The sequence below is a fragment of the Lampetra fluviatilis genome, chromosome 24 (assembly GCF_964198595.1).
Source record: "Lampetra fluviatilis chromosome 24, kcLamFluv1.1, whole genome shotgun sequence".
Classification (NCBI taxonomy): Eukaryota; Metazoa; Chordata; class Hyperoartia; order Petromyzontiformes; family Petromyzontidae; genus Lampetra; species Lampetra fluviatilis.
This window is the reverse complement of record NC_136298.1, coordinates 571,534-593,695: the sequence shown is the minus strand read 5'-3', so window position 1 is coordinate 593,695 and position 22,162 is coordinate 571,534. Positions and strand designations below refer to the sequence as shown.

General features: G+C 51.9%; 1 protein-coding gene across 1 annotated transcript in view; it reads left to right on the top strand.

Annotated features, from left to right (window-relative positions):
- Positions 1-2,925: 2,925 nt before the first annotated feature.
- Positions 2,926-22,162, top strand: part of ST3GAL3 (ST3 beta-galactoside alpha-2,3-sialyltransferase 3) — a 223,827-nt gene continuing 204,590 nt past the window's right edge. The window contains exon 1 of the mRNA XM_078867490.1: positions 2,926-3,043. The gene's annotated coding sequence lies outside the window, so the exon portion shown is untranslated. The remainder of the gene's footprint in view (positions 3,044-22,162) is intronic.

The following is a 22,162-nucleotide window of genomic DNA, read 5'->3' as shown; positions in this document are numbered from 1 at the left end:
GTGTTCACGTTTACGGTGACTTTCAGACCGCGTTCCACTCACTGGCATTGTATTCTCCGCAGGGAATGGATTCTTTGCTCCGCTGCAAATTTTTTCCCCCCACGACTCACCCATTGACACGACGGTCAATGGTACAGTGTATAATAACAAATAGTATAACATTTATATGCTTAATACATTGTACAAAGTAATATATAGTATCGTAATTGTATAGTAAACATATAGCAGTGTGATACACATTAGGGTGGGTAGAATAATACATAGTGTTATATTAAAATGTATAAGGTATAGGGTGGTTTATAGCAATACAGTATATAATTTAATGTTGGGTTTATCTATGGCAGTATATAGTACGGTATATGCTCGTGTGATGTAAGAGAATAAAGTTTAGATGGAAGCATATTATATAATTTTTACGACGTAGAATTGTAATGTATTACTTGCTGTTAGTAACTCAGCTTATTGTAGAGTATAGTAAGTATACTGATGGTGCTATGCAGTTTATACTTTAGTTTTTTATGTAGTTTATACTTTAGTTTTCTACGTGGTTGTTTAGTAACTGCAGCTACATATCATTAACATTCCTTTCCTTTGTTAATGCTACTCCCTGCACCCCCCCTTGGTGCTGCTGATCCTGCATAATGCATGGGCATAATATGACTTTGAAACCCCCCCGCCCACCTCCTACGCATTTCCCATGAATATGCTAAATTCCTCTTCATATGCACATTCTTTTTGTTAAGGCGCTCTTCCACCTCCAACCCAGCTTATATATAAGCTCCTAGCTTGGTAGTGTCTCATTCTTCACCTGAAGACGGCTGCTTGCGTTGTAGCCGAAACGTCGTGAGAATTATTTTATTTTATTATGTTTTATTTTTATTATTTTATTACTTCCCTTCTACGTGACTTTACCGAAAGAACCAAGAAGATGAATCCCTGCAGTCACGAAAGCTTTAAATCGAAAAGTTCCGCTTGTGTTGACGATCACTGCTGCTGTTGCCACCACGATGCGCTCTCAGTAAAGGTCCCTTGGGGCTGACGGAATGCGTACAAAAACACGGCTTTTTGCTTTAAATACGAATAGGTGAGCAGCTACGACTCATGGGTGTCCAATCAAGGCATAGCTGTTACACAGCGTGGGAGGTGGGGGTCTCGGTGGGGGCACCACGTGGCGTCATCACAGCCCCCCCCCCCCTGTGTGGTGGGGGGCTCCCCGAGACGTCACTGGCCGCCGACTGCGCCACGGCTCCACCGCGGCGACTCCCCCGCGGCCACGCAGCGTCCCCCTGCTGACGGGGACAGCAGCAGCAGCATCCTCATCCTCCTCCTCCACACCCTCCTCCTCCACACCCTCCCCCTCCTCCTCTACACCCTCCCCCTCCTCCTCCACACCCTCCACCCCCTCCTCCACACCCTCCTCCACACCCTCCCCCTCCTCCTCCACACCCTCCTCCTCCACACCCTCCCCCTCCTCCTCCCTCCTCATCCCCCTCCTCCCCATCCCCCCCTCCTCCCCCTCCTCCTCCACACCCTCCTCCTCCACACCCTCCTCCTCCTCCCCCTCCTCCTCCACACCCTCCCCCTCCTCCACATCCTCCTCCATACCCTCCCCCTCCTCCACATCCTCCCCCTCCTCCTCCACATCCTCCTCCACACCCTTCTCCCCCCCTCCTCCTCCCCCTCCTCCCCCTCCTCCTCCTGGCTGTTCCTGCGGAGTGAGCGCTTCCCCCCCCCTCCCCGTGCTTGTTGGAGTCGGGATGCCCCTTCTCTTGAAGCTGAGGGTCGTGAAATGGGCCCAGTATGGATCTCGATGTACCCTGTGAGGAGGCTACTGAGCTAGCATACTAATCCTTGTACAATCTCTAGAACCCTAGGGACCAGGTTAGTCTGTAGAGAAAGATTAAGGCCGTGGGTGCCTGTGCTTGGACCCCAGGGAACTGGATGGGCCCTGGGTATTTCCTGTAGAAGCACAGGGACCAGGGGGTTTCCTGGATGGACCCTGTAACCATAGGGACCCGAGTGATTTCTACGAAACGCTAGGGTTCAGGATGGGCCCCATAGCAGCACAGGGCCGTGTGAGTAGATCGGCCCCATAGGAGGACACGGATCTGGATAGTTGCTGTATAATCCTAGGAATCTTGTATGGGAGCTGAGCGGTCTCTCTAGAACCCGATACATCTGAGAAGGACGTGTAGGATCCTGGGAACCTGTAACCATAGTGACCTGGATGGGGCTTTTAGGAAACCCTGGAAGGATCCGGGATGTCCCTACAGGGGGGATCAGGACTTTTTGGGATCTTAGCGGTTCCTGTTGTAAATAAGAACCTGGGTGGGTTCTGTCGGATCATGGTAACCTGGGTAGCCACTGTGACTCTCGGACTCCAGGTGTGATCTGAACGGCCCCTATAGTACCTGGTCGAATTTAGAAGGACCTGGATGGTTCCGAAAAGCACATGAACCTGAGGAGCTGGTTGGATACGAACTGTAACGATAGCCACCTGGATGGGATCTTGAGCGGTCCCTGTAAGAACCCTGGGAATCTGAGAAGGACTTGGGTGGACCTCGATATTAGTTGTAACCATAGCGAACTGCCTGGGACGATCTCAGGACCCTTGTCAAGGTGCCCAGGGTCCACACACAGCGCAGTCGGGGGGCGACCTCGGCTCGGAGCTGGGTTGTTCCCTGCGGGAAGTCCCTGAAAAATAACTTCATAGCTCATCGGAATCCTTTTCCAGTACAAAAAATAAAAATAAATAAAAATATAAATAGCAACATTCTCGATTCTGTGCGAGCGCGCGAGAGGGCGCGGTGACGTCACGACGCTGGGAGCACGCCGAGCGGCGGCGTGACGCGGAGCTGCGGCAAAGGGAGGAGAGGAGGGATTGGGAGGGAGGGAGGAGGCGGGGGAGGAGGAGGCGGAGGTCGTGAGGAGGAGGAGTGGCAGGGAGGAGGAGGAGTGGAGGGGGAGACGCAGGGAGAAAGGGAGAGGAGGCTACAGACAGAGGCGGACCGCTACCCGCGGCCCGGTCATTGTCCGAGACGAGGTGAGGGATGCGCGCTCACTTCACATCATCATCACCATCATCATCACCAACATCACCATCACCAATATCATCATCACTGTCACCGTCTCGCACGGAGCGCTGAGCGAGCCGAACGCGGGCTGCTGCTGCCTCATGAGGTGGTGGTAGCGGTTGTTGTTTCGGTCATGGTGGTTGGCGGTGGTTGTGTATGACGATGTTGGTTATGGTAGTTGTTGTTGTTGTGCTGGTCGTGGCAATTGGTTGTTTTGCTGTCCGCTATTCGTCCTGGCTGTTGTGGTTGGTGGCTCGGTGGTGGTGAGTGGTTGTTGACGATGTGTTTGGTGGTGGTGAGTGGTTGTTGACGATGTGTTTGGTGGTGGTGGTGGTGGCTGGGAGCCTCCATGGCGCGTGGCCGACGCAAGATCCATAGCGGTCCTAACGGGACCGCGCCTGGGCCCACGGACACGCGGGGATAGGGGGATAGGGGACAGGGGATAGGGGACACGGGGACAGGGGATAGGGGGCAGACACTGAGAGGGGGACAGGAGGAGACACACTAGAATATCGGGATGGACACAGACACTGGGAGAGGGGGACAGGAGGAGACACACTAGAGTATCGGGATGGACACGGACACTGGGAGAGGGGGACAGGGAGACAGGCGAATAACGGAACACAGGGAGAGCGAGACCGGAGGAAAGACAGACACGGGACATTGAGACAGAGACAGGAGGGCAGAAACGGGGACATGGAGACAAGATAACTGTACAAGGACCGTGAGATTGAGGATAGACATGTGGACAGGGGGGAAGCAGACATACACAGACAGGGAGATGTTAATGGGGACAGGGAGACAGGAGGACAGACACGGGGACGGAGAGAGGAGGGACACGAGGTTAACGGGACAGACACGGGGACAGGGGGACATGGGAATACAGTCGTGGCAGACACAGATGAATCGGGGACATGCAGACAGGACGCAGACGACAGCCGGTCACAGACAAGAAGGCACATGGACACGGAGACACTAGGACAGAGACACAGAGACACAGAGTCTGGGACAGAGACACAGAGACACAAATTCTAGGACAGAGACACAAGGTCTAGGACAGAGACACAGAGTCTGGGACAGAGACATAGAGACACAGAGACACAGAGTCTGGGACAGAGACACAGAGTCTTGGACAGAGACACAGAGACACAGAGTCTGGGACAGACTCACAGAGACACAGAGTCTTGGACAGAGACACAGAGACACAGAGTCTGGGACAGAGACACAGAGACACAAAGTCTAGGACAGAGACACAAAGTCTAGGACAGAGACACAGAGACACAAAGTCTGGGACAGAGACACATAGACACATAATCTATGACAGAGACACAGAGACACAGGGACACAGTCTTGGACAGAGATACAGAGACACAGAGTCTGGGACAGAGACACAGAGACACACAGTCTTGGACAGGGACATATCAGACACAGAGACGAGGACTCTGAGGCACAGGGACAACAGTCTAGGACAGAGAGGGCAGAGACACGGGGTTAGACAAATGCCATAGCCCAGGAGGGAGAGTAGGCAGGTCAAGTTTGTGGCTGAGTGGACCTTGGCGTAGCACAGCACGGAAGACAGTGGCTACAGTGCTCCGTGCAGAGCCTGTCCGCTCCCCTCCTGTCTCCCCCGTGCTGTCTCCACCCGAGTGGGAGCTCCGTCTCGTCTCGTGCCGTCCGATTCTCGTGTCCCGTCTCTTCTTCCGTTCGTTTGTCCTGCCGGTTGTGCTGTCTCTCTGTCTCTGTTGTGGCCTTGTGCTGTTTGTGCCGCCTCTTATTGTCCATCGTGTTCTGTCTTGTCCTCGATACATTGTCCCTTGTGCTCTCTTGTCTATCGTATCTGGTGGTGCCGTCCGATGTCCTCCGTGTCGTGTGCTCCCCGCGTCGTGTGCTCGTGACCACACGGTTGTGCTCGTCGGCGTCTTGGCGTCTGAGACGAGGAATCCACTCGCGTCTCTCCCGCAGAGCAGTGCGACCCTCCTTTGTTTTAGAGAACGGCCCACGGAAGCGGATAGCACAGAACTGCCCCTGAGATCCCTTCTTCTTCAAGTGACCGCTGGTCCACACACAGTAAAGTGCAGGATTTGCCACTCGCACTCCCACGTGAGAGTAATGTGCATTATGGGACAGTCAAATAGGAGACGAGAATTGGGCCACATTTTTATTGTTCAATCATTGGTGACTGGGCTGGGAACATCACCTCACGACACTTGAGAACCCAGTTTAATCACTTCCCAGTTTGTGTGAATCTATGGGTCTCTGTGTGTGTGGGTTGTCTGTAGGAGTTTTTAAGTCTCTCAGAGTCACTGATGACAGGGGCTGAGACCATCACCTCACAACACTTCAGAACCTGGTGTAATTACTACCCAGTTTGTGTGAATCTTTGGGTCTCTGCCTTGTTCTCCACGTACCAGCGTGTAGTGTGTGTGTACGTGGGGAACGGTGGTGTAGCGATTAGCACGTTCCGCTACGAACATGGCGACTCGAGTTCGATTCCTGCTCACGACCAACATCAGTGAAGATTATCTGAACCGGTCCTGGGCCTCCCCGAGGTCGAATCAGCCTCAAATGAGTACCTGGTGCAGTGTGTAAAAACATCGCCACTGGGGAGACAAAGGCAGCTTGTTGTGGTGCTGGCCACCCACCCCCTCGTGTGCCGTTCTGGCCTTCATAGGTGCTCACTAACAGCACTTGCCCCGACAGTCTGTTAAGGCTTTGGGGGGATTTTTGTATTTTTCGTGTATGTCACCCCGTGTGCATAGCGCCATGTGTATAGAATCAGAATCAGAATACGTATTCATACTGGAGGAATCCGATGAGCTATAACACTATTTTTCACAGATGCCCAATACAAAAACATGATCGTAGTGCAAAGTACAAGAAAAGTAAACAGATCAGCCACACACATACAAATTAAATTACACCATCCCCATCCTAACAGGCAGAGCCCACTGAGATGTTCTCTTATTTTCGTGGAGCACAATACATTGAACGATAAACATAGCGGTGTCGTACACTGTATCCAGCAAAGCCTCGCCGAATCTCAAGACCCTTTCCCCAGAGGGTCATCCATTGGCATGCTTGGCAATTTCCTTTCCAAGGAGCGTTTTAGTGAAATGTGATCAACGCATGTTGAATATTCTTAGGGTCCTTTGTTAATGACAGAGGCTCATTGAGGCAGACTTTGGCACCTTGAAGACTCTTATGGTTCTGTGTTAATTTGCAGAGATACAGTAGGGTCCTGCATTGAGACGTTTGGCAAGTTATTTTAGAGTTATTGTTTTTTCATTCCGGAGGAAACCGGAGAATTTCACACAGATGAGGGGACCGCTGCCAGCGGCGTTATTCCCTTGAAGACTTGTTGAGCAGCCCACTTGCTGTGCTGCTGCTGCTGCTCTCTCCTGCCCATATCAGCCGGCGGGCTTGTCCACACGGCTCGGAGATCACAGTGCTGTGCTTGTACCACCCAGATCCCCAGTTCAGGTGGCTCAGATGAAAAAAACAACAACTCCCATCACATTCGCACCTCCGATTAGCATGGTTGGCTACGTACGATGCGAAAGAAGTTCAACATATATTCAATTTACTTCTGCACTTAATTTGGCAACGGTTTAAAGCTCTCATTTTTTTTTAATGCCACGTGATGGACTGCATTGCCTGTGTGTCTGCCAAGTTTCAAGTTGGGTTCTGTTTTACCAGACTAGAACTCTGGAGACCACCTTGGGCCTAATTTGCAAGAGAGATTTGAGCTGGGTGACCCAAAACCGTACCAACCGCTGAGCACGTTTGGCTACGTATAGCGTGAAAGAAATTCAACATACACACAAAATGACAGATGCAAACCAGTAAAGTGACCGCAATGATGCAAATAGAAATCGGCTTGAAATCAACTGTCACAAACACACGTCACTGTTACATAATAAATTCCCTGTAGCGTGAGTCAACTCCAGCAGATTATGTTGACATTTAGTTATAGAAACATGAAACGTATACAGGGTGTTTTGTACTAATGTGTAAAGAGACGCAGGTGTGTGAGTCAAATGGGCATTGTTAATATCCAGGAAATGTAAGTCCTTGGGCAGTGTTAGTCTCTGGGCAATGCTAGTCTATAGTGATTTATACTCTGTGTCTCTGTATGGGTCTATGGATTTCTGTGAGTCTATGAGTTTACTTTAGGCAATGGGATTCCAGGTGTTTGGGGCATTCACAGAAAATGAGTGAGAGCCTCGTGCGTTTACGTCCTTGGTACGGTGCATATTTGGGGCGTCTGGAGATTTGATGGTTCAGATCCATAATTACCACTGGATAAGTAAGTTACTGAATTAGGTGTGTACGCAGTAATGCTCTTTGGAGTAAAGGTCACAGTCATGAGTACAGTGTTTAGTTTGTAAGACAAAGTCCAGGACAAAATGAGAGATATGATTTAGCAAGTCAAAAGTCCAAAATCCTACTCGTCCACTCACACCCACTCGTTTATCTCTCACCCACTAACTCACTCACCCACTCACTCAATCACTCAACCACTCACTGACTTACCCACCCACCCTCTCATTCAACTACTTCCTCACCCACTTACTCACCCACCCACCCAATCACTCATTCACTTAACCACTCATAGACTCATCCACCCACCTACTTAGTCAATCACTCACCCTCTCACCACACTGCAGATCACCCCACTTCTCTTTTTGCTTCTTCCCTTGCACTGCTCCACTCTGGAATTCCTCCCTTCATCATCTTCATCTCTTTCTCCAAAGGTCTTAATAACAATGCTAACGTTGTTCAATTAAAGAATTGTGTAAATTCTGATAGATCTATTGCAACTTTGATAACAGTGCTGTTCGTTGCTGGCCACTTGGCACTGTGATGCCTGTGCTCAGCAACTGTAATAAGCCCTCAGGTATGGGGTTATAACAAAAAATACATCAACAAAACATGAGAATCCGTTTTTAAATGATTCATACCCTGGGATAGGGCCAGGTTATGAACCCTGACCCTGGGGTAGGGCCAGGTTATTAACCCCTGACCCTGGGGTAGGGCCAGGTTATTAACCCCTGACCCTGGGGTAGGGCCAGGTTATGAACCCTGACCCTGGGATAGGGCCAGGTTATGAACCCTGACCCTGGGGTAGGGCCAGGTTATGAACCCTGACCCTGAGGTAGGGCCAGGTTATTAACCCTGACCCTGGGGTAGGGCCAGGTTATGAACCCTGACCCTGGGATAGGGCCAGGTTATGAACCCTGACCCTGGGGTAGGGCCAGGTTATGAACCCTGACCCTGGGATAGGGCCAGGTTATGAACCCTGACCCTGAGGTAGAGCCAGGTTATGAACCCTGACCCTGAGGTAGGGCCAGGTTATTAACCCTGACCCTGGGGTAGGGCCAGGTTATGAACCCTGTCCCTGGGATAGGGCCAGGTTATGAACCCTGACCCTGGGGTAGGGCCAGGATATGAACCCTAACCCTGGGATAGGGCCAGGTTATTAACCCTGACCCTGGGATAGGGCTGGATCATAATTATTAATAAATGCATTGTTGATGTAAAGAGCAAAGATGACTGACACTTGAAGTGCAAACATTTTATTATATTAATGAAGGTGCTGAGTATCATTGTTTACTGTTGGTAAATATTGATTTAAATATTTAACTTGTCAACATTGTGAGTCACTCTGCCAACAGATGCTTTCACGTAATATGATGTTTATTTTGCAGGCGTAAACGTACCCTAATGTGCACGACCTGCTAAACCACACAATTACATAACAATCACATGATATACAAACACAAAGATCCCCGTATAGCCTTTAACCGACTGTTGGGGCTAGTGCTGCAGTTGGAGTGACATCTATGAAGGTCGGCACGGTGCACGAGGGGGTTGTGTCGCCAGCACCATGCCCGGCTATCTTTGTATCTCAAGTGCTCGATGTTTTGCACATACCGCACCTGGTACTCATTTTAGGCCGAGGCGACCAAGGGGAGGCCCAGAACCTGCTTCCGACGTTTGTCACTCATGTTGAGTCACGAGTGGGAATCAAACTCATGTCGCTGGGTTCATTGCGCGCTGTGCTAACTGCCACACCATCGCTCCCCATCAGATTACAATCACACGGGGGTGGAATCACATGGCACACAGAAGCTAGCGCGGTAGCGCCGTTTTCTGCAAGTGTGCAGTTCGTAGCTACGCTGGTGGACGTGCAAAGCAAATGTGTGGTTCAAATTCAACCGAGGAGAAAGGGCAATCCAGCCGTTTCGGCCCGTTGCCCTTTTTCAGGGAAAGACAGGTTTAAAGAGAATTGGTGAATGCGCTGCGGGGGGGTGTGTATGTGGGGTTGGCTGTGGTGGTCTCAGTCAATCCATGGCACTTGGATCTGTCCCGTGACTTCCTGCCAGCGGGCGTTCGACACTTAACGTGGCCTGAGTTATGGCGGCTTCTAGTGGCAGCTGGGGGTCACGTGGAGCCCGTTATTCGCCTTGACCCCGGCGGGGCAGTGTGACCCGTGGCCCAGGGGTAAGCGCGTTCCGCGCATGTTGCAGGAGTTCGCCTTTCGAATTTGGCAGGCCTGCCCTGGTTAACACTGCGGTGGTGTGGTACTGACCATAGGATACTGCGTGGTGGTGTGGTAGTAACCATAGGATACTGCACGGCGTTGTAATAACCCACTCAGCCACTCACGAACCCACTCACCTACTCACTCACCCATCATGGGACTCACCCACTCGCTAACCCACTCACTAACTCACTCACCCACTTATCCACTGCACTGCAGGTCACCTCACTTCTCTTTATGATTCTTCCCCTCGCACTGCTCCACTTTGGAATATCCCTCCTGCCTATGTATCGCCGTCACGTTCCCCCCAAAACTCTCGCAACAATAACCCTGCCCCGTTAAAATAAGCGTGTTGGACTCTTTTATCTATTACGACTTCGTGTTGACAAGTGCTGCTTGTTGCAGTCCACTTGGACGGGTTGGCTCTATGAATGCACCGCGAGTGGAAGGAGAGTTGATTGCAATCGATGAATCTGCGCATCCCCGACGGCGGAGGCGCTCGACTTTGGAACCAGCCTTGCCACACACTGCGGTTGCCATAGCGATTAAGAGTGGGGGGGGGGATATTAGATATTAAGCCTTCTGGATTAAGTGTTTCCCAGTTGCCGCTGCCGCTGCTGCCAAGAGTGGTTAGTATGAAGCACAGGACTCATTTTTACTCTGATATTGAAATCCAAGCAGGTGCTGAGCCTTGTCGGGCGATTGGGAGCGGGCGAGCAACAGGCGGGTTGCTATATTGCCCACGGAGCGACGTGGTGCTGGGTGGCAGAGAGAGAGAGAGGACGGTCGGGGGCGGTTGCACTGTTGTGCTGTACTTCTGCGCTCCCCACCGTCCGTGCGATGCCCCCGGGCCTTCGCCAACCCCCGCACCGCCCAGCGGTGGAGGTTTTGCTGGAACAGCCTCCACGGCTGGAGCAGCGCGTAGGGGGGAGAGCCCCCCCCCTCATTCATCAGTGGATTGGCACGCGGGGCGCGCGGGTCTGGGTAACGACCACGTGTGCCGGCCACAGTCACCGGTGTCTCCTGCCGTGCGCCGGATTTAATCGCGTAACGGGGATTCGATCCGGCCACCGCCGTTACCAACCTCCCGCTCGGTCCCCTCGCGGCGTCGCCTGAGGAGAGAGCCATTGCGTCCCGGCACAACAGGTAACGTGCGTACAGTACGAACCCACGACACCTCGCTGATCTCGTCAAGGGGCATAAACCGTCATCACGCAAACTCCGCTCATCCTCGCAGCAGCAGCGGTGGCTTTTGGCTTAGCCATCGAACAGAGACGGTGGTCATCGCATCGAGCGCTTTCAGAACGCTCTTCCTTAGGAGGCCACTGGGGCGATGCACTTTAAAATTTAGATTGAAAACTCACTTCTTTAGAACTGCGTTTTGTGTTTAGTTTGTTGTCCTGCACCCGCACCTCTGATTATCAGGGTTGGCTAAGTATGGTGTGAAAGAAGTTCAACATTCATCAGAGTTGACGTTTACTGACCCATTGATTAACATCGACTCTTACGATCGCGATACATGCCATTGGCTTTTGTGCTTAGGGAAATATTCTTTACCACTCAAATTCGCGTGAAGACGACGCACCAGAGTTACGTTCACTAGGCCCGGTGAATCAGCGTGAGAGGGAGCGGATCGCAATTATTTTAAAATAATTTATATAGCGCCTTATCCAAGGCACTTTACACAGATGTAACAATAGTACATACGAATGTATTGATGGAGATTAGGTGACTGTAATAGATTAGAGGAAGCAATGGGCAAATTTGTGATGCGTGAATTTGGTGAAAGCAAAATCGATGACAGTACAGGGAGTCCGCGGGTTACGAAAGGGTGAAGCTCCCATGAACGATCCGTAACTCGGATTTTCCGTATGTCGGAAACTGAACAATTTCCCTCCAAAATCAACGATAAAATTTCGTAGCCGGAAATAGTTGTGCCATAGTTGTGCCTCCCCTACCCGATTACTAGGTTGGTTTTCTCTCAGTACTGTACTGCGCTGTAGTTCGTTTAATATCGCTACCTTTATCACATCACAGTACATACCCTCTGCACTTCCTATGATGCTTTTATTTACCCTAACACTTCTCATAATTAAACTAATGGAACATATACTGTATCTGATTGTTTGTGAATACGACGAAACATTTAAATATTAATTGTTAACAGAAAGTAGGCTCGGCCTTGACTTTTCCATTAGGCTAGGCCGAGACATCTCCGAACGCCTGACGCCTCCTCGCTCCGCAGTCTTCACCCGCAACCTCGCCGCGCTGCACGACTCGCTCTTGCGTAACTAACGCAAACATTGCATGATTTGGGGCCCTCCATTTAGTACGTACACATGGAGGGGGGAGGGGCGGTTAACCGAAATGCGTACGCTTGCGTATGGGGGGTCTACTGACAATGTACGTACGCATAGGAAACGGGGGGGGGGGGGGGTAAAGCTTCGATAATAATTTGTCTAATTTTGCCTTCAAATGAGTTAGATAGTCCAGCGGTGGACTACAGTGAGGGAAAAAAGTATTTGACCCCCTGCTGATTTTGTACGTTTGCCCACTGACAAAGACATGATCAGTCTATCATTTTAATGGTAGGTTTATTTGAACAGTGAGAGACAGAATAAAAACAACAAAATACAGAAAAACGCATGTCAAAAATGTTATAAATTGATTTGCATTTTAATGAGGGAAATAAGTATTTGACCCCTCTGCAAAACTTGACTTAGTACTTGGTGGAAAAACCCTTGTTGGTAATCACAGAGGTCAGACGTTTCTTGTAGTTGGCCACCAGGTTTGCACACATCTCAGGAGGGATTTTGTCCCACTCCTCTTTGCAGATCTTCTCCAAGTCATTAAGGTTTCGAGGCTGACGTTTGGCAACTCGAACCTTCAGCTCCCTCCACAGATTTTCTATGGGATTAAGGTCTGGAGACTGGCTAGGCCACTCCAGGACCTTAATGTGCTTCTTCTTGAGCCACTCCTTTGTTGCCTTGGCCGTGTGTTTTGGGTCATTGTCATGCTGGAATACCCATCCACGACCCATTTTCAATGTCCTGGCTGAGGGAAGGACGTTCTCACCCAAGATTTGACGGTACATGACCCCGTCCATCGTCCCTTTGATGCAGTGAAGTTGTCCTGTCCCCTTAGCAGAAAAACACCCCCAAAGCATAATGTTTCCACCTCCATGTTTGACGGTGGGGATGGTGTTCTTGGGGTCATAGGCAGCATTCCTCCTCCTCCAAACATGGCGAGTTGAGTTGATGCCAAAGAGCTCCATTTTGGTCTCATCTGACCACAACACTTTCACCCAGTTGTCCTCTGAATCATTCAGATGTTCATTGGCAAACTCCAGACGGGCATGTATATGTGCTTTCTTGAGCAGGGGGACCTTGCGGGTGCTGCAGGATTTCAGTCCTTCACGGCGTAGTGTGTTACCATCTGTTTTCTTGGTGACTATGGTCCCAGCTGCCTTGAGATCATTGACAAGATCCTCCCGTGTAGATCTGGGCTGATTCCTCACCGTTCTCATGATCATTGCAACTCCACGAGGTGAGATCTTGCATGGAGCCCCAAGCCGAGGGAGATTGACAGTTCTTTTGTGTTTCTTCCATTTGCGAATAATCGCACCAACTGTTGTCACCTTCTCACCAAGCTGCTTGGCGATGGTCTTGTAGCCCATTCCAGCCTTGTGTAGGTCTACAATCTTGTCCCTGACATCCTTGGAGAGCTCTTTGGTCTTGGCCATGGTGGAGAGTTTAGGAATCTGATTGATTGATTGCTTCTGTGAACAGGTGTCTTTTATACAGGTAACAAGCGGAGATTAGGAGCACTCCCTTTAAGAGTGTGCTCTTGATCTCAGCTCGTTACCTGTATAAAAGACACCTGGGAGCCAGAAATCTTTATGATTGAGAGGGGGTCAAATACTTATTTTCCTCATTAAAATGCAAATCAATTTATAACATTTTTGAAATGCGTTTTTTTGATTTTTGTTGTTTTTATTCTGTCTCTCACTGTTAAAATGAACTTACCATTAAAATTATAGACTGATCATTTATTTGTCAGTGGGCAAACGTAAAAAATCAGCAGGGGATCAATTACTTTTTTCCCTCACTGTATCTGTTTGCTTAAACACGTGGATATTATGAATTCTTGATTGTTTCTGCGTGGATGAAACATCGGCCGTTCTATAGGATTAGGGGGGGGGGGGGTGCGTCAAGCGTCTAACGCAGGTGGGGGGTAAAAAGTCCACGTGCGTACAAGGAGGGGTCAAGTTTTGACAGATTTTTTGCGTACCTACTAAATGGATGGCCCCTTTATGGGACAATTTCCGTAAGGTCGGTTTTCCGTAAGGGGCCGTCCATAAATTATGTCACGCGATTTTTGACGATTTTTGACCCCCCCCCTATCGTTATACGGCGTCACAAAAAGTCAGCCCCCCCCCTCAAATATGACGTCACAAAGCTCTGCCCCCCCCCCCCAAAAAAAGCATGCTTCAAATCGCTTTAAACTATTGTCATTGTAGTGCGTATTTAATGTGGCGCTGCACTATGATGTTGTAGGAGAAAACATTTATTAAAAAGTCTATTTAATTAAGTAGAACCTCCCGTCACACATCGTCACAAATGTCTGACCCCCCCCCCCCGCTAGGTGCGTGACGTAATTTATGGACGGCCCCTAAGTGGGGTCATCCGCAACCCGGGGACTTACTGTAAATTATGATGAATGGATTGAATGAATAGGGAATGAGTGAAAGCCATGTAATGAGAATATGAACAGGGAAGCTTCACGTTGGTGGTTACGAGGGGGAGCGAGGAAACAATAAGTGTGAGTTTTGAGTGTGGAGCAGAAACGAGTGAGCGAAGGTGACTGCTTAATGTGGAGGGGAAGTTTGTTCCAGTGAAGGGGAGTGAGAAGACAGAGAGAGCTAACGTGTGCATTGAGCACAAGGAGGAACAGAGACAGCTTGTTTAACTCCAAGCCTACTTGGGGGTGGTTGACTCAGCCCATCATCCCTCCACTGTCTTTAAAACGAGTACTACTTTGTGGTGAAGTTAACCAATGGTTGTGTCCTGGATATCGACTTGACCTGGTGTCGGCTAAAGGCAAAATGCTGCGAGCCGGTGCCCAGATAGCCCGGGTGTTACCAAGTCAACAAAAGTGTATAAACAACTCGAAAGTGAGAAAACAACAACAATACAAAGGAGATGTTAACACGAAACAGAGATGTGGTGATTGTTGAATCGACAGATTGTGAATCTTTTGGGGGTATTGCGAATTGTTATATGTTCACTGCTATCAGTAAACTGAAAAAAATCAGAAATGGAATATGTATTTGTACTGGAGGAATCCAATGAGCTATAAAACTCACACCGGATACCCCGGTGAATAAACCTGACACTGCCTCACTCCACGGTAATTGCCCGGCCACAGTCCAGCCACAGTCGCTTGTTTATTAACGGCAGGGTTCTATACCTGTCAACCCATACGGTTTACTCGTATTCGTGTACAGGGGAATTGCTTTTTTAGGTCCATATGGCGTACAGCCGTTACAATACGGGCAAATATATATAGTCTTTGTTTTTATTTCTCCCTTGTGACGGGACTTTGTAGGATGAACGTTGGGATTTATAAGTGCATGGGGTAACCAATAAGGTCTGAATTGGTTTGTAATAAGGGAGGCACTGATACGGGGTTGACAGGTTTGGGGTTGAGCCCAGTGGGAGACTGTCAGGGCAGATCTAAGGTTATTTGTGTGAGTTTATGGGTTGCCATGTGAGTCTATAATGGCAGGTGATGGGAGACTGTTATGGCAGATCTATGGGTCTCTGTGAGTCTCTTTGTGAATCCATTGGTCATCATGTGAGTCTATGGGTCTATGTGAGCCTCAGGCCAGATGATGGGAGTCTGTCTCGGTGGCGGATGCAGCATTTGAAGGTGAGTCGCGGGCCGTCCGCGTTGCTGAAGTGCCACAGGACTTTAGGCGTGTGTTGTCGAGCACATGTGCTGTGTCACAGGGCCTGCCCGATCATGTTACCTCCTCCTGCTGCTGCTGCTGCTGCCAGGATCTCTCCCGGCCCGAGATCCCTTACTTGTTGAGACGCAAATCTCCCGGAGCGTGTCCGAGCGCTGCGGTGCACGTACGCTCACGCTCGAGGGCAGCCAGCTTTGTAAAATATTCGTCTCAAGGCCTCTCCAGCGCAGAGTTTCAATGGCTTTCTCTCCACAGTGCTGGCGACACTCAAGTGGTTATATATTTATTTATTTCAGCATGGTGAGGGAGTGGTTGAGTGGGTGAGTAAGTGGCTGAGTGGGTGGGTGGGTGAGTGAGCCGGTGGGTGAGTGAGTGAATAATTTTGTTTATTTTTGTAACCTCACCCATTCACTCACCCATTCACCCACCCACTCACCCACTCATCACATTGCAGGTCACAACGCTTTTCTAATTCTGCTTCTTCCCCTCGCACTACTCCACTTTTAAAAAATTCCCTCTTGACGTCGTCATCATCTCATATGCCCCAAGCTCTTATACTATGATAGTCACGATACTAATAATAATTTTGGTCATAATAATATTAACCTCGCTTGGTTGTGTTTGGCCTTCGCAGCTTGTGCTCAGCAATTGCGTTTACAATCTAAAACAAAAGCAGTGGTGATCTGGCAGTGAACAGTACTATTAGCCCGTGGCTCGAATTGCCTGGCTAATCCACTAATTGGCTACTTAAAATGGTGCCCTTTTGGTTGATTAAGTAATGGATTTATCTTTCGTCGTTTTAGTCAAACTGTGAGCGCTGTGATTTATACGAGGCGGTGTGATTGACATGTGGGGTATTTAACTGTATCACTGACCACAGGAAGTGAGTGTTTTTCCCATGTGCCTTCTAGCCTGGGCCCGGCCTGCTCAGTTATCATGCCTGCTAGGTTACCATGGCCTGCCTGGTTACTGTGGCCTACTCAGTTACCGTGACCTGCTAGGTTACCATGGCCTGCCTGGTTACCATGGCCTGCCTGGTTAGCGTGGCCTGCCTGGTTACCATGGCCTGCTAGGTTACCATGGCCTGCCTGGTTACCATGGCCTGCCTGGTTACCATGGCCTGCTCAGTTATCATGCCTGCTAAGTTACCATGGCCTGCCTGGTTACCATGGCCTGCTAGGTTACCATGGCCTGCCTGGTTACTGTGGCCTACTCAGTTACCGTGACCTGCTAGGTTACCATGGCCTGCCTGGTTACTGTGGCATACTCAGTTACCGTGACCTGCTAGGTTATCATGGCCTGCTAGGTTACCATGGCCTGCCTGGTTAGCATGCCTGCTAGGTTACCATGGCCTGCCTGGTTACCATGGCCTGCTAGGTTACCATGGCCTGCCTGGTTAGCATGCCTGCTAGGTTACCATGGCCTGCTAGGTTACCATGGCCTGCTAGGTTACCATGGCCTGCCTGGTTAGCGTGGCCTGCTCGCTTACCGTGACCTACTCAGTTATCGTGGCCTGCTTAGTTACCGTAGCCTGCTCGGTTACCGGTGGCTGCTCAGTTACCGTGGCACGTGATGAGAGCCTGGCCCATGCACCGCCCCACGAGCGCCACCACTTGAGAGGTCGCCGCTCTCTGGTGCTCTCTCTCGAGTGGGCTCAGCTGCGTGCATGTGTGTGTCTGTGTCTGTGCGTGTGTGTGTGCGTGTGTATGCATGCGTGTGTGTGCGTGCTTGCGGGCGTGATTTAGAACGCTGAGCACACGGATTAAAAAAAATATTAAATAACCAAGCGGACGATAATACACGCCTCCTGCCCGCATCTGTCCCTGCACGTAAATCCCATCAGCCCCACCGTGGCCTTCTGGGAGTGGGTAATTTAAGCCGGCGTTGGTTCATCAACGCGAGGTAAAAACACCTGATTATTTTGAACGGCCGCCGTGCCGTTGCGTTTGTAAAGACGTCCTGTTCGGTTCGGTGCGTGTAACCCATGCGACGTGCTGTGTCATTTCAGAGCCTGCAGCGTGAGTTGGTGCTGCGCTTCAGCGTGCTCACGAGCCTGCCTCACGGCTCCGCGTGTAGCTTCCCTACCTCCCAGCGTCGCATTCTCAGGCGCGACTGTTTGTTCGCCCCAGGAAAATCTTCGCCGAGTCTCGACAATGCTTTGTCAGGAGGGTCCTGCCAAAGTTTTCCCAGCGGTCGGGGCCGGGGGCTGTTGTAATCCGTTGTTCAATGCACAATGTGTTGAATCGACAATGAGTGATTTGTATATTTCTCAGCATTGGGGATGTTCTGGCCCTCAGTACCGGTTAAAATTGTCCAGGTTACTTGATGCTGACACTGCGTTGCCAGAGATGCACAACAACAACGCAGCACGTTTTGTCAACAACAACACTGCCACTGGTCTTTTGTTCATAGCAGATGAGCAATGTTGTGCTTGATGTGACGCATTTGCTGAAGAAGGACCATTGCCAAAAACGTCGCCTTATATATACAGTATATATATACAGTGTGTGTGTGTGTGTATTTGGACATATTGGCAGTACACCGGTCCAGCGTAACACACCGGTCCTCATAAAACAGTTCTAAAATCACAATTTGAACTGACGCTCATCTTCCGACCCCTTCGACATCACGAGCAATGATTTTGACGCACCACCACCACCCCGCAATATCTTCTAACCGGAGGTTGCGAATTGCTGGGAAATAAATAATTATTGCGAAAAATCTGCTTTTTTGTCATACCACGGCACCGCCGGCGTACCGCCGATACGTTCGTGCGTGTCCTCGTTCGGTCGCACTGTGTCGGGTCCTGGCCGAGGGCGGTGCGTGGCAGCGGCCGCGCCCAGCGACAAAAGCGTCACGGAGCGCCACGTCGCGAGGGCTTGCGGGCAGCCAGCGCCTGGCCCTCGCTTCCCCGGCGGCCGAACGTCGCTCCGCTCCCTCCCTCGCGTGCCACCGCGCGTCGGCTCTCCGCCGGCTCCCCCTCCCCCTTCTCGCTCCCCTCCCCCATCTCGCGCTTTACGCAGTCTTACTCCCGCTGCATCCGTGTTCCACGTCATCATCGTCATCGTCGCCTTCGTCATCATCGTCGGCCATCATCGATCCATTGCTGGTGGAGGGCCTCCCCATGCTGCCGCCTTCCCATGATCCCGGGCTGCGACGACCCATCGGGCGACCCGCGCGTGAACCGATTTCACTTTCCTCCATCTCCTCCATGGACGTCCTTCATTGCACGTTCACTGCCGCTCAAATGGAGACGCGAGACGGCTCGTGTCGCCGTGTTTGTAATGAGGAGACGCCGCGCATCACACGAATGCCGGACAGGTGGCCTGGAGTCAGGCCGCTGGGCTCGCGTGACTCCAGGCCGCCTGGCCGGCAGCAACCACGGTCGGTGATCGGCACCGTCGGCCCTTTGCCCGTCTTGTACCGGTTTCTGCCCCCAGAGAGACGACCGACTTGGGGCGGGTGGGGGGGGCGGTCAGGATTTTGTTTTATGTCGGAAATGTTTCATCTCGTTGAACTCGTCTATTCCGCCGCGAGTTGTGAACTCGCCGCGGTGGCTGGGAGATGATGTTAACGACCTCATCTGATATACGGGAGTTCGTGGGTTTATTTCATTGAACCTTAAACAGGAAACTTTTGCATGATGGATCGCTTGTATAGGCACCCCCACCAGGCCCCCCCGCCCACCCGCCACTGACTGACAGCACCGCTCAGAGCCGGTACCATCAGTCAGGTACGAGTGCTGACAGAGAGCGTTAGTTGGGCAGTGGAAGTGGTGAGTCACGCCTGACTTCTCGTCGTGCAAATCCAATTGAGTGCCGGCTTCTCCTCTAACACACACCCCTCTCGTCAGGCATGGTCGCTCGCTTTGCAGTCCGTGAATGAGCTCTGTGAGGTGGAGCGGTGGGTCGCTTAGTGCTGTGGGGTGGAGCGGTGGGGCGCTTAGCGCTGTGACGTGGAGCGCTTAGCGCCGTGGGGTGGAGCGGTGGGGTGCCCAGCGCCAGGCGGTGGAGCGGTGGGGCACTTAGTGTTGTGGGGTGGAGCGGTGGGGCACTTAGCGTTGTGGCGTGGAGCGGTGGGGCACTTAGTGTTGTGGCGTGGAGCGGTGGGGCGCTTAGCGCCGTGGGGTGGGGCGGTGGGGCACTTAGCGCCGTGGGGTGGGGCGGTGGGGCGCTTAGTGCTGTGGGGTGGAGCGGTGGGGTGCCCAGCGCCAGGCGGTGGAGCGGTGGGATGCCCGATGCCAATGGGTGGAGGGGTGCCCACGCTGGGGGCGGCTATGCAACGGCCTGCGCTGGGTGGGGTCGCAGTCACACGCGGGGCAGCCGTGGGGGCTGTGGTCACTACCGACTCGGGGTGGCACACACCGTTGGTGCCCACCACGAGCAGATTGGTTGGCGCACTCCCAGCTTGATTTAGAGACACGTTTCGTGTTTGTTTTCTATCCTCCAAACAAACATGACCACTCGTAGTCATGCCCCTTGCGGAGCGCCCCGCACAATGCACCCATACGGGACCAACGGCCCGCGTGCCCTGCCAGGGATTTTACGAGCGCCGGTTGTGTTTTGGCAGCCACGGTGAAAAGACCGCCGCACCTCGAAAGCGTTTTTCAGCGGCCGGCTTTGGGCAACCCTGATGCCGCGGGCGGGCCCGGTGCCCCCTGGCCAGGTGTTCCTGGAGCTCCGTTGTACCGCAGCCCTCGCGGTGAGCGTGCCGGGGCATCCGAACGGTCCGGCGTGGTCAATGCTTGCGGGCGTCGTGGCGCCATTCAAGTACGCAGTCGTTTTGTTGAATTTTTGTATTCTTCTTTTACTTTACACGCCACCAAAAGACGCCGAGGTTAAACGGCGTGGACGACGACGATACCGCCGACACCGGCCCCTGCAGCTTGAGTTTTGTTTTGAGGCCAGGCCACCAACCCTTCTGCACTCCCCAGGAGGGTGGCGTCGCCGATGGGATTTGTAAAAAAAAACTTTACTTTTGTTACGTGATGTGGAGAGAACCCCTAATGTACAACTCACGTCATCGGCAGTCGTGATCTATCCACTGCTGGATGAAGGCCTTTATCCTTGCGCAATTTGACGCGTGAGTGTCGCGAGTTTGGAGTGCACAGGAGCGGACGAATTCCCGAACCGTTGCTCTGCCTTTCAGAATGGTCTCGCGAAGCACGGTGTTTGGACGTGCAGCTCATTTTCAGCTACTCAGCCAATTTGAGGCACCACTTTATCAGTGTGATCGTGCTCCCACCTGGACTAACTCACCGTTAAAATTGTTAACTTTGTGCTATTCTTTTAATGATAAACATGATTTGTAACTTGCGTATAGTTCACAAATTGGATGCAATGTCTTATTGAGTACTCGGTGGAAGCCTGAACAGGTGACAGTCTGAATGGGGGAGAGCCTGGACAGGTGAGGGCCTGGAAGGGTGAGAGTCTGAATGGGAGAGAGTCTGGGTGGGTGAGCGTCTGGATGGGGGAGAGTCTGGGTGGGTGAGAGTCTGGATGGGTGAGAGTCTGGAGGGGTGAGAGTCTGGATGGGGGAGAGTCTGAATGGGTGAGAGTCTGGGTGGGGGAGAGTCTGGAGGGGTGAGTGTCTGGGTGGGTGAGGGTCTGGAGGGGTGAGAGTCTGGAGGGGTGAGTGTCTGGGTGGGTGAGGGTCTGGAGGGGTGAGATTCTGGGTGGGTGAGAGTCTGGAGGGGTTAAGGTCTGAATGGGTGAGAGTCTGGAGGGGTGAGAGTCTCGAGAGGTGAGAGTCTGGAGGGGTGAGAGTCTCGAGAGGTGAGAGTCTGGAGGGGTGAGAGACTGGAGGGGTGAGAGTCTGGAGGGGTGAGAGTCTGGAGGGGTGAGAGTCTGGGTGGGTGAGTGTCTGGAGGGGTGAGAGTCTGGGTGGGTGAGTGGAAGGGTGAGAGTCTGGAGGGGTGAGAGTCTTGAAGGGGTGAGTGTCTGGAGGGGTGAGAGTCTGGGTGGGTGAGTGTCTGGAAGGGTGAGAGTCTGGAAGGGTGAGAGTCTGGAAGGGTGAGTGTCTGGAAGGGTGAGAGTCTGGAGGGGTGAGAGTCTGGAGGGGTGAGAGTCTGAATGGGTGAGTGTCTGGAGGGGTGAGAGTCTGGATGGGTGAGAGTCTGGAGGGGTGAGAGTCTGAAAGGGTGAGAGTCTGGAGGTGTGAGAGTCTGGGTGGGTGAGTGTCTGGAGGGGTGAGAGTCTGGAGGGGTGAGTGTCTGGGTGGGTGAGAGTCTGGAGGGGTGAAAGTCTGGGTGGGTGAGTTTCTGGAAGGGTGAGAGTCTGGAAGGGTGAGAGTCTGGAGGGGTGAGAGTCTGGATGGTTGAGAGTCTGGAGGGGTGAGAGCCTGGAGGGGTGAGAGTCTGGAGGGGTGAGAGTCTGGAGGGGTGAGAGTCTGGAGGGGTGAGAGCCTGGAGTGGTGAGAGTCTGGAGGGGTGAGAGTTTGGGTGGGTGAGAGTCTGGAGGGGTGAGAGTCTGGAGGGGTGAGTGTCTGGGTGGGTGAGAGTCTGGAGGGGTGAAAGTCTGGGTGGGTGAGTTTCTGGAAGGGTGAGAGACTGGAGGGGTGAGAGCCTGGAGTGGTGAG